The sequence below is a fragment of the Oncorhynchus mykiss genome, chromosome 4 (genome assembly GCF_057628025.1).
Source record: "Oncorhynchus mykiss isolate SJ-2025 chromosome 4, ASM5762802v1, whole genome shotgun sequence".
Classification (NCBI taxonomy): Eukaryota; Metazoa; Chordata; class Actinopteri; order Salmoniformes; family Salmonidae; genus Oncorhynchus; species Oncorhynchus mykiss.
The window spans coordinates 16,454,550-16,467,232 of record NC_143025.1 but is presented as its reverse complement, the minus strand read 5'-3'; the positions used below and the strand labels follow the sequence as shown (position 1 = coordinate 16,467,232).

General features: G+C 43.4%; 1 long non-coding RNA gene across 1 annotated transcript; it reads right to left on the bottom strand.

Moving 5' to 3' along the window:
• Nucleotides 1-31: 31 nt before the first annotated feature.
• On the bottom strand, nucleotides 32-10,411 carry LOC149983926 (uncharacterized). The gene is made up of 3 exons (XR_016495137.1): nucleotides 8,339-10,411; nucleotides 1,166-1,278; nucleotides 32-1,045 (listed from the first exon to the last, which is right to left on the bottom strand). It is a non-coding gene; the product is annotated as an uncharacterized LOC149983926 (long non-coding RNA).
• Nucleotides 10,412-12,683: the final 2,272 nt, after the last annotated feature.

Sequence of the window (12,683 nt, the reverse complement as noted above, 5' to 3'; positions counted from 1 at the left end):
AATTGAATGGAAACCCAATCACAGATTTCACAAAATGTTACGTCATTTATTATATGATTGCGTGATATTTCTGTGTATACTTTCCATTGAAACTTGCATCAATGCATGTCAACACAATATTCTATAACTGGCTAGTTTTGTCTCTCCTTACGTTCCCTGTTAGATCTTTCCCAGGGAACAAATCCCAGAACTAATATCCCTACAGGTGTAACTCACAGGAGGTTGGTGGCACCTTAATTAGGAAGGACGGGCTCGTGTTAATGGCTAGAGCAGAAGAGGTGGAATGGTATCAAATACAATAAACACATGGTTTCTATGTGTTTGATGCCATTCCATTTGCTCCGTTCCAGACATTATTATGAGCCGTCCTCCCCTCAGCAGCCTGTGGACAAAGCACAAACATGGCCAACTTGAATGTAGATTACATTTATCAACAAAATAAATGATCGGTGTGTTTGTGTCACAAAGACCAAACATTTTCTGCTATAAATAAGCTATCATATTGATTTGCTTCTAAAGACAGTATGCCTACACTTTACCTAGAAAATGAAAATAAGTTGTGTGTAGAGTACAACCACAGAGAACAAGTAGCATAACAATCTTTGGTACAACTTATGGCATTCAATTATATTTCTATGGTCTAACCGCACACTGACATGTACAGCTATCTGGGTGAGGTTCTGTCTTCAAGTCTGCAGTGGGCGATGAAGTCAGGTGGCAGGAGGGGTGAAGTGCATGACACTCCATCCTGGATATGACAGAGTCAACCCATGGGTCCAGCAGGCAGAGTTCAGTAAATACAGGCAGACGTGAGATGTAGGAACATGCCACTCTTCTCAAACCACTCCGCAGCTACTGGCCAAGCTTCTTCAAGGAGGAAACCCCCCACCATTCAATTCAATAATAACAAAAAGAGGATGAAAAGTAATAATGTGTCTTGTATAATTTTAATGCCGAGTGTAAGATCTCTCCCAGTTCAGACATCTGTAACAACTTGTCTTTTAGTCAGGGGACTCCATGACAAACCATCTCTCCTGTCCTCCATCTGTAGAAAAACAAGGTAGAGTTGATACACACAGCACTGACTACATTATCAATGGTCGTTAGGCAAATTCAAGAACAAGTGATAGTATTTTGACCTATGACCAGATCAAATATGACCAACCTGAAGTGGGACTGATGCCTGGCAACGTACTGCCTCAGCCTTCTGCTCCTGATTTTGTAGGGGGGTTCCCACGACACTGCTGAACAACAAATCCACCAGGTTTTGTAAGTAGCCTGTGAATTAAATTAAATATCACTCAATAAACATATAATGAGAAAAAAAACCTGGAAGTAATTATATCGCTAGCTATGCAAATCTTCCTCTCTATGACATAACATCACATTACACATTAGGGAGAGGCTACGTATTTAGCTAGTTACATCACAGTGTCACAGTAGCATAGCTAGCTACTCACCACACCATTCCATTCCTTGACATCTTTAAAAATAACTTTTTATCCCTTTTTCACCAACATCCAGTTGGTAGTTACAGTCTTGTCCCATCACTTCAACTCCCGTATGAACTCGGGAGAGGCTAAGGTCGACATCCATACATCCTCCGAAACACGACCTCGCCAAGCCGCACTGCTTCTTGTATACACTGCATGCTTAACCCGGAACCCAGCCGCACCAATGTGTTGGAGGAAACCGTACAGCTGGCAACCAACGTCAGCGTGCATGCGCCTAGCTCGAAAGACAAGGAGTCGCTAGGTCTGTAGTGACGCCTCTAGCAATGCAATGTAGTGCCTTAGACTGCTGCGCCACTCGGGAGGCCCATTCCTTGCCATCTTGCACAATATTGTTGAATGAGTATGTATAAGTATGTATAAGTATAAGTATGCACCAACTTTATAGAAGCCCATTTTCACTCCTTTGCCGAGCAAGTGTTTATTTGTTGCAGACTTGACGACATGTCCACAACATATGGCAGCTGGGGGCAGACCACATATTGTCGTCTCTGCAAAAGTGGGCATGTAAGTAATCCATACCCCACCCATCAATACCTTCGTTTTGGCCAAGGCAGCAGCTACTCTTCCTGGGGTCTGGCAAAATTAAGCATAAATGGACCGTTTTTGTGTTTTGGGAATATACAGTGGGGAGAACAAGTATTTGATACACTGCCGATTTTGCAAGTTTTCCTACTTACAAAGCATGTAGAGGTCTGTAATTTTTTATCATAGGTACACTTCAACTGTGAGAGACGGAATCTAAAACAAAAATCCAGAAAATCACATTGTATGATTCTTAAGTAAATATTTTGCATTTTATTGCATGACATAAGTATTTGATACATCAGAAGAACAGAACTTAATATTTGGTATAGAAACCTTTATTTGCAATTACAGAGATCATATGTTTCCTGTAGTTCTTGACCAGGTTTGCACACACTGCAGCAGGGATTTTGGCCCACTCCTCCATACAGACCTTCTCCAGATCCTTCAGGTTTCGGTACTGTCGCTGGGCAATATAGATATTCAGTTCCCTCCAAAGATGTTCTATTGGGTTCAGGTCTGGAGACTGGCTAGGCCACTCCAGGACCTTGAGATGCTTCTTACGGAGCCACTCCTTAGTTGCCCTGACTGTGTGTTTCGGGTCGTTGTCATGCTGGAAGACCCAGCCACGACCCATCTTCAATGCTCTTACTGAGGGAAGGAGGTTGTTGGCCAAGATCTCGGGATACAGCCCCATCCATCCTCCCCTCAATACAGTGCAGTTGTCCTGTCCCCTTTGCAGAAAAGTATCCCCAAAGAATGATGTTTCCACCTCCATGCTTCACGGTTAGGATGGTGTTCTTGGGGTTGTACTCCTCCTTCTTCTTCTTCCTCCAAACACGGCGAGTGGAGTTTAAACCAAAAAGCTCTATTTTTGTCTCATCAGACCACATGACCTTCTCCCATTCCTCCTCTGGATCATCCAGATGGTCATTGGCAAACTTCAGACGGGCCTGGACATGTGCTGGCTTGAGCAGGGGGACCTTGCGTGTGCTGCAGGATTTTAATTCATGACGGCGTAGTGTGTTACTAATGGTTTTCTTTGAGACTGTGGTCCCAGCTCTCTTCAGGTCATTGACCAGGTCCTGCCGTGCAGTTCTGGGCTGATCCCTCACCTTCCTCATGATCATTGATACCCCACGAGGTGAGATCTTGCATGGAGCCCCAGACCGAGGGTGATTGACCGTCATCTTGAACTTCTTCCATTTTCTAATAATTGTGCCTTCTCACCAAGCTGCTTGCCTATTGCCTGTAGCCCATCCCAGCCTTGTGCAGGTCTACAATGTTATCCCTGATGTCCTTACACCCTCTCTGGTCTTGGCCATTGTGGAGAGGTTGGAGTCTGTTTGATTGAGTGTGTGGACAGGTGTCTTTTATACAGGTAACGAGTTCAAACAGGTGCAGTTAATACAGGTAATGAGTGGAGAATAGGAGGGCTTCTTAAAGAAAAACTAACGTGTCTGTGAGACCAGGAGTTCTTACTGGTTGGTAGGTGATCAAATACTTATGTCATGCAATAAAATGCAAATTAATTACTTAAAAATCATACAATATGATTTTCTGGATTTTTATTTTAGATTCCGTCTCTCACAGTTGAAGTGTACCTATGATAAAAATTACAGACCTCTACACGCTTTGTAAGTAGGAAAACCTGCAAAATCGGCAGTGTATCAAATCTTCCCACTGTATATCTTGTCATGTCCACACAATGTTCCCACAACCTAATGAAACATTCTGTGAACCTTTAAAGAACAGACAAAATGTGTTCTGGGAACGTTCTTGTAAAATCATGTGAATGTTTTTGCACTTTAAAATAAACATTGTACAATCATCTGCACAACTGGACAACTTTTGTGTTTGGGAAGACATATTTTGTGATGTCCCCACAATATTCTCACCAGACTGTTCCCACAACCGAATGAAACATTCTGGGAACCTTTAAAGAACAGAGAAAATGTGTAATAGGAACATTCTTGTAACGTCAGACGAATGTTTCATACAAACATTGTATAATCATTACCACGACTGGACTGTTTTTGTGTCATGAGAACATTTACCGTGATCTAACAAATGTTCTAGGAACCTTCACAGAATACATTCTGGTTTGCTGGGTAGGCACTTTGTCCTCACACAGGTTCATCAAGGTCACAAAATGTTACACCTCAGAGAGGGAGGGACTCACCACAGTGATCTATAGAACCTGCCTGTATAGCTGCTATAGGCTAAACAACACCATTCAGCTAGGGATTGAGCCCTAAGGTGTGCTGTGGATCAGATTACATTTATCATCATTGTCATACGGATAGAATACATAATGAAAGCTACAGGCAGAGCCTCCCATAGATGAGTCATCTATCCTGCTCTGAGTGGGTTATCCAAGTTGAAGAAGAGATAATGCGGGCACACATCGAGGATCCTTACCCACACATTGTGCAACGCAGACTCACACTCAATTCGCGCAATAACATGCAAAAACTATCACAATGTGGAAGTGGCTGAACCTGGCCCCATATGTAGTGGATGACAGCTCAGGTTGACACACAGCCAAAACCCTGGACACACTAACAAGTCAGAGGGCTGTCTTCTATATCCTTATTCTCTGCTTCCTTGACCTATTTTAAGGTTAACTCTAAAGGATGAGCTCCCATAGGCTGCTGCCAACTCCCTCCCCTAGCTGTCTCTGCTGTCTCTTCTTTGTTTTCACTAGCAGCACAACACATCGATAAGCTTAGGTTGGTTGGCAGATGTGTCTTAACAAGCTATCAGGCACCAGGCATTTAAATGAGCTAACAGTCACTCTAGGTCATCCCGGGACTCCGTGGACTCCCTCACCCCTGGAAGTAGAAGCTCAGGCAAATCAAACTATTTTCAAGTAAACAAATCATTAAAATTAACTGTTTTACTAGGGATTCACCAAAGCTAAATCTCTGTTGGTTCAACACTCAGCACTCACAGTGGTAAAAGAGAGTACAGACTGAAGAAGACATAAACAAGACCCCATAAAAGTTAGACTGAAAACAAATATTTATCACTTAATTCTAGGCTTGGCTTGTGTGTACTTGAGTGCACTCTATCTGTCTGAATATGTAATGTGTGTATGTACACGTTTGTAATTGTGTGTGTGTGCAAGACTGTAACTTTTGCGTTGCATATTGGTGGGGTCAGGGTCAATGGGTTCCAGGGTCAACACCCTTCTAGGGGGGTCTGGATGTATTTTTTTATCATTTTTTTTATTTCACCTTTATTTAACCAGGTAGGCAAGTTGAGAACAAGTTCTCATTTACAATTGCGACCTGGCCAAGATAAAGCAAAGCAGTTCGACAGATACAACGACACAGAGTTACACATGGAGTAAAACAAACATACAGTCAATAATACAGTATAAACAAGTCTATATACGATGTGAGCAAATGAGGTGAGAAGGGAGGTAAAGGCAAAAAAGACCAGGCTAAATTATAGGTGGGCTATGTACAGGTGCAGTAATCTGTGAGCTGCTCTGACAGTTGGTGCTTAAAGCTAGTGAGGGAGATAAGTGTTTCCAGTTTCAGAGATTTTTGCAATTCGTTCCAGTCATTGGCAGCAGAAAACTGGAAGGAAAGACGACCAAAGGAGGAATTGGCTTTGGGGGTGACCAGTGAGCTATACCTGCTGGAGCGCGTGCTACGAGTGGGTGCTGCTATGTTGACCAGTGAGCGGAGATAAGGCGGGGCTTTACCTAGCAGAGACTTGTAGATAACCTGTAGCCAGTGGGTTTGGCGACGAGTATGAAGCGAGGGCCAACCAACGAGAGCGTACAGGTCGCAATGGTGGGTGGTGTATGGGGCTTTGGTGTCAAAACGGATGGCACTGTGATAGACTGCATCCAGTTTGTTGAGTCGAGCATTGGAGGCTATTTTATAGATGACATCACCGAAGTAGAGGATCGGTAGGATGGTCAGTTTTATGAGGGTATGTTTGGCAGCATGAGTAAAGGATGCTTTTTTTTGTGATATAGGAAGCCGATTCTAGATTTAATTTTGGATTGGAGATGCTTAATGTAAGTCTGGAAGGAGAGTTTACAGTCTAACCAGACACCCAGGTATTTGTAGTTGTCCACGTATTCTAAGTCAGAGCCGTCCAGAGTAGTGATGCTGGACGGGCAAGCAGGTGCGGGCAGCGATCGATTGAAAAGCATGCATTTAGTTTTACTTGCGTTTAAGAGCAGTTGGAGGCCACTGAAGGAGAGTTGTATGGCATTGAAGCTCGTCTGGAGGTTAGTTAACACAGTGTCCAAGGAGGGGCCAGAAGTATACAGAATGGTGTTGTCTGCGTAGATGTGGATCAGAGAATCACCAGCAGCAAGAGCAACATCATTGGTGTATACAGAAAAGAGTCGGCCCGAGAATTGAGCCCTGTGGCACTCCCATAGAGACTGTCAGAGGTCCAGACAACAGGTCCTCCGATTTGACACACTGAACTCTATCAGAGAAGTAGTTGGTAAACCAGGCGAGGCAATCATTTGAGAAACCAAGGCTGTCGAGTCTGCCAATAAGAATGTTGTGATTGACAGAGTCGAAAGCCTTGGCCAGGTCGATGAATACGGCTGCACAGTAATGTCTCTTATCGAAGGCGGTTATGATGTCGTTTAGAACCTTGAGCGTGGCTGAGGTGCACCCATGACCAGCTCTGAAACCAGATTGCATAGTGGAGAAGAAATGGTGGGATTCGAAATGGTCAGTAATCTGTTTGTTAACTTGGCTTTCAAAGACCTTAGAAAGACAGGGTAGGATAGATATAGGTCTGTAGCAGTTTGGGTCTAGAGTGTCACCACCTTTGAAGAGGGGGATGACTGCAGCAGCTTTCCAATCTTTGGAATCTCAGACGAAACCAAAGAGAGGTTGAACAGGCTAGTAATACGGGTTGCAACAATTACGGCAGATAATTTTAAAAAGAGAGGGTCCAGATTGTCTAGCCCGGCTGATTTGTAGGGGTCCAGATTTTGCAGCTCTTTCAGAACATCGGCTATCTGGATTTGGGTAAAGGAGAAATGGTGGGGGCTTTGGCGGGTTGCTGTGGAGGGTGCCGGGCAGTTGACAGGGGTAGGGGTAGCCGTGTGGAAAGCATGGCCAGCCATAGAGAAATGCTTATTGAAATTCTCAATTATAGTGGATTTATCAGTGGTGACAATGTTTCCTACTGCCTCAGAGCAGTGGGCAGCTGGGAGGAGGTGCTCTTATTCTCCATGGACTTTACAGTGTCCCAGAACTTTTTTGAGTTAGTACTACAGGATGCGAATTTCTGTTTGGAAAAGCTTGCCTTAGCTTTTCTAACTGCATGTGTATATTTGTTCCTAATTTCCCTGAAAAGTTGCATATCACAGGGGCTATTCGATGCTAATGCAGAACGCCACAGGATGTTTTTGTGCTGGTCAAGGGCAGACAGGTCTGGCGTGAACCAAGGACTATATCTATTCCTAGTTCTACGTTTTTTGAGAGGGGCATGCTTATTTAAGATGGTGAGGAAGGCACTTTTAAAGAATAGCCAGGCATCATCTACTGACGGGATGAGGTCAATGTCATTCCAGGATACCCAAGTCGATTAGAAAGGCCTGCTCGCAGAAGTGTTTCAGGGAGCGTTTGACAGTGATGAGGGGTGGTCGTTTGGTCGCAGACCCATTACGGATGCAGGCAATGAGGCAGTGATCGCTGAGATCTTGATTGAAAACAGCAGAGGTGTACTTGGAGGGCGAATTAGTTAGGATGACATCTATGAGGGTGCCCGTGTTTACTGACTTGGGGTTGTACCTGGTAGGTTCATTGATAATTTGTGTGAGATTGAGGGCATCAAGCTTAGTTTGTAGGATGGCCCGGGTGTTAAGCATGTCCCAGTGTAGGTCACCTAGTAGCACGAGCTCAGAAGATAGATGGGGGCAATCAGTTCACATATAGTATCGAGGGCACAGCTGGGGGCAGAGGGAGGTCTATAGTAAGCGGCAACAGTGAGAGAATTTTTAGAAGTAGAAGCTCAAATGGTTTGGGTACAGATCTAGATAGTGAGACAGAACTCTGCAGGCTATATTTGCAGTAGATTGCAACACCGCCCCCTTTGGCAGTTCTATCTTGGCGGAAAACATTATAGTTAGCAATGGAGATTTCAGGGTTTTTGGTGGTTTTCCTAAACCAGGATTCAGACACGGCTAAGACATCTGGGTTGGCAGAGTGTGCTAAAGCAGCGAGTAAAACAAACTTAGGGAGTAGGCTTCTAATGTTAACATGCATGAAACCAAGGCTTTTACGTTTACAGAAGTCAACAAATGAGAGCACCTGGGGGGTGGGAGTGGAGCTAGGCACTGCAGGACCTGGATTAACCTCACATCACCAGAGGAACAGAGGAGAAGTAGGATAAGGGTACGGTTAAAGACTATACGAACTGGCCATCTAGCACGTTCAGAACAGAGAGTAAAAGGAGCAGGTTTCTGGGCACAATAGCATAGATTCAAGGCATAGTGTACAGACAAAGGTAAGGTAGGATGTGAGTACATTGGAGGTAAACCTTGGCATTGAGTAATGAAGAGAGAGATATAGTCTCTAGAGATGTTTAAACCAGGTGATGTCATCGCATATGTAGGAGGTGGAACAACATGGTTGGTTAAGGCATATTGAGCAGGGCTAGAGGCTCTACAGTGAAATAAGACAGTAATCACTAACCAGGACAGTAATGGACAAGGCATATTGATATTAGAGAGAGGCATGCGTAGCCAAGTGAACATATGGGTCCAGTGAGTGGTTGGGCTGGCTGGGGACACGGCGATGCAGACAGTTAGCAGGCTAACAAGCTAACAGTTAGTAGGCCGGAGCTAAACAAGCTAGCAGCTAGTAGACCAGGGCAAGCTAGCAGTTAGCAGGCCGGGTTAGCAAGCAAGCAGTTAGCATGGGCTAACAGTTAGTAGACCAGGGCAAGCTAGCAGTTAGCATTCCGGGTTAGCAAGCAAGCAGTTAGCAAGGGCTAGCAGTTAGCAGACCGGGCAGGCAAGCTAGCAGTTAGCAGACCGGGCAGGCAAGCTAGCAGTTAGCAGACCAGGGCCCGGCAGTTTAGCAGTTAGCAGACCGGGTTAGCAAGGAAGCAGATAGCAGGGGCTAGAAAGTTAGCCTTTGGGGGGGGACGTCGCGATGGGGGTAAATCTGTTTTTGCCTCTTCGTGCGGTGACGTCGATAGACCAGTCGTGGAATTAGTAGGGTTCCAAGTAGCTCTAGGTAGCTAGCAGGCCGATATTGTGGCCCAGGAGTATGCTTCGGTGGTAGCACAGGAGCCCTGGCCGGGCTAGCTTCAAGCTAAATTGGTGCTTGCTCTGGGATGGAAACGCTAGCCAGGAGTAGCCATCCGGGATTGCGGTTAGCTAGTTGTGAAGATCCAGATGAAAATGTTCAGTTTGCGGTAGGAATAAAAATACGGTAGGATAAAAATAACAGGTCCGTTATGCTCTGGTTAGAGTCACGTTGTTCGAACTGGCAAGAGCTTTCCGAGCTGAAGGTTAGCTGATGACCGCTGGCAATGGTTTGCTGACTGATATCTGGTAGTTAGCTGGCTAGCTTCAGTTGAGGGATTCCAGATCCGAAGTAAATATAAATACTTTAGGAAAAAAAGCAGATCCACGCCACATTGGGTGAGGCGCGTTGCAGGAGAGTATTTAGATGATGAGGTTTAGCAAAATATTTGAAAGGATATGTGACGAAAAATATGTAAAACGATATATACAAGGGACATGACAGCACAAGGACGTCTGACTGCTACGCCATCTTGGATCGCCATCTTATTGCTTTTCTAATAACACAACATGCCATTGGAACACAGGAGTGACGGTTGCTGATAATGGGCCTCTGTACGCCTATATAGATATTCCATTAAAAATCAGCCGTCTGCAGCTACAATAGTCATTTACAACATTATCAATGTCTACACTGGATTTCTGATCAATTTCATGTTATTTTAATGGACAAAAAAATGTGCTTTTCTTTCAAAAACAAAAACATTTCTAAGTGACCCCAAACTTTTGAATGCTAAGGTATATACACTACCGGTCAAAAGTTTTAGAACACCTACTCATTAAAGGGTTTTTCTTTAGTTTTACTATTTTCTACATTGTAGAATAATAATGAAGACATCAAAACTATGCAATACCACATATGGAATCATGGGTAGGGTATTCTCCCTCTCCGGCTTCGAGGTCATCAGGCTGCTGATTATCCCGCACACCTGTCACCATCGTCTCGCACACCTGCGCCTCATGACACTCACCTGGACTCCATCACCTCCTTGATTATCTTCCCTATATCTGTCACTCCCCTTGGTTCTTTCCTCAGGTGTTCCTCAGGTGTTATTGACTCTGTTTTCATGTTGGTGCGTTTGTGTTAATTTTATTTATTAACACTCACTCCCTGTAACACATCATGTCGTAACCAAAAAAGTGTTAAACAAATCAAAATATATTTTATATTTGAGATTCTTAAAATAACCACCATTTGCCTTGATGACAGCTTGGCAAACTTGGCATTCTCTCAACCAGCTTCATGAAGTAGTCACCAAGAATGCATTTCAATTAACAGGTGTGCCTTAAAAGTTCATTTGTGGAATTAACGCATAATGCGTTTGAGCCAATCAGTTGTGTTGTGACAAGGTAGTGTGGTGGGTATACAGAAGATAGCCCAATTCTGGTAAAACACCAAGTCAATATTATGACAAGAACAGCTCAAAAAAATAAGCAAAGAGAAGCGACAGTCCATCATTACTTTAAGACATGAAGGTCAGTCAATACGGAAAATGTAAAGAACTTTGAAAGTTTCTTCAAGTGCAGTCGCAAAAACCATCAAGCGCCATGATGAAACTGGCTCTCATGAGGACCGCCACAGGAAAGAAAGACCCAGAGTTACCTCTGCTGCAGAGAATAAGTTCATTAGAGTTACCAGCCTCAGAAATTGCAGCCCAAGTAAATGCTTCACAGAGTTCAAGTAACAGACACATCTCAACATCAACTGTTCAGAGAAGACTATGTGAATCAGGCCTTTATGGATGAATTGCAGCAAAAAAAACACTACTAAAGAAGACCAATAAGAAGAAGAGACTTGGATGGGTCAAGAAACACAAGCAAAGGACATTAGACTGGTGGAAATTTGTCCTTTGGTCTGGAGTCCAAATTTGAGATTTTTAGTCTTTGTGAGACACGGTGTGGATGAACAGAGGATCTCTGCATGTGTATTTCCCACCGTAAAGCATGGAGGAGGAGGTGTTATGGTGTGGGGGTGCTTTGCTGGTGACACTGTCTATTATTTACTTAGAATTCAAGGCACACTTAACCAGCGTGGCTACCACAGCATTCTGCAACAATACGCCATCCCATCTGGTTTAGACTTAGTCCCACTATCATTTGTTTTTCAACAGGACAATGACCCAACACACATACAGGCTGTGTAAGGGCTATTTGACCAAGAAGGAGAGTGATGGAATCCTGCATCAGATGACCTGACCTCCACAATCCCCGACCACAACCAAATTGAGATGGTTTGCCATGATTCGGACCACAGAGTGAAGGAAAAGCAGCCACCAAGTGCTCAGTATATATGAGAACTCCTTCAAGACTATTGGAAAAGCCTTCTAAGTGAAGCTGGTTGAGAGAATGCCAAGAGAGTGCAAAGCTGTCATCAAGGCAAAGAGTGGGTATTTGAAGAATATCCAATATAAAATATATTTTGATTTGTTTAATACTTTTCTGGTTACTACATGATTCCATATGTGGTATTGCATAGTTTTGATGTCTTCACTATTATTCTACAATGTAGAAAACAGTAACAATAAACCCTTGAATGAGTAGGTGTATATTTCTTTATATTTAACCTTTATTTAACTAGGCAAGTCAGTTAAGAACAAATTCTTATTTACAATGACGGCCTACTCCGGCCAAACCCGGCCGCCGCTGCCCTATGGGACTCCCAACCACGGCCGGATGTGATACAGCCTTGATGCATCCCTATCAATGAAGACTAGGGTGGGACAATTTATTTTGTAGATTTTCTCAATTGAAATGACATATATAGGTGGTTCTGGAAGTATTATTTTGTTGATTGTTATGTTAAACAAACATGATGAGTGCTAATCATAAACATTGAGGACAGGTTGCTGCTGGTGGTCAGAGTCTGACTGGGGAGAGAAACCTGCTTGCTTGAGCCTACTGCCTGAGGTTCAGAGAAACAGCTCTTCTCCAATTCTGTAGCCTACTAGAAACCAATTGTTTCCAAGTTTATAATACTTCCAAAGCTGTCTTTGAACTCACAAAATTGAGCCCAATATAACCATTACGAATTATCACTAGTTTTGAGAAATACCGGTCAGACACGAGATGTGCATCTCATCAATTCGCAATAAATCTTTCTCCATTTGAAAAATATCCCTTTCTATATAATTCCTATTTGTTCTTATGAATTTACTGCGTTAAATGGGACTGTACTTCTTAATTATGGGTTTGGTAGCCCTTTCCTGCAGTCAAATAACTAATGGCCTCATGGGCGGAGTATTATTATATTTTTCATAATTTCATAATTAATAAAAAAAATAAATGAAACTGTAGTAAATCTGGTGTTTCTATGTCAAGCAGTTTTGTCATATTTCAGTCTTCTG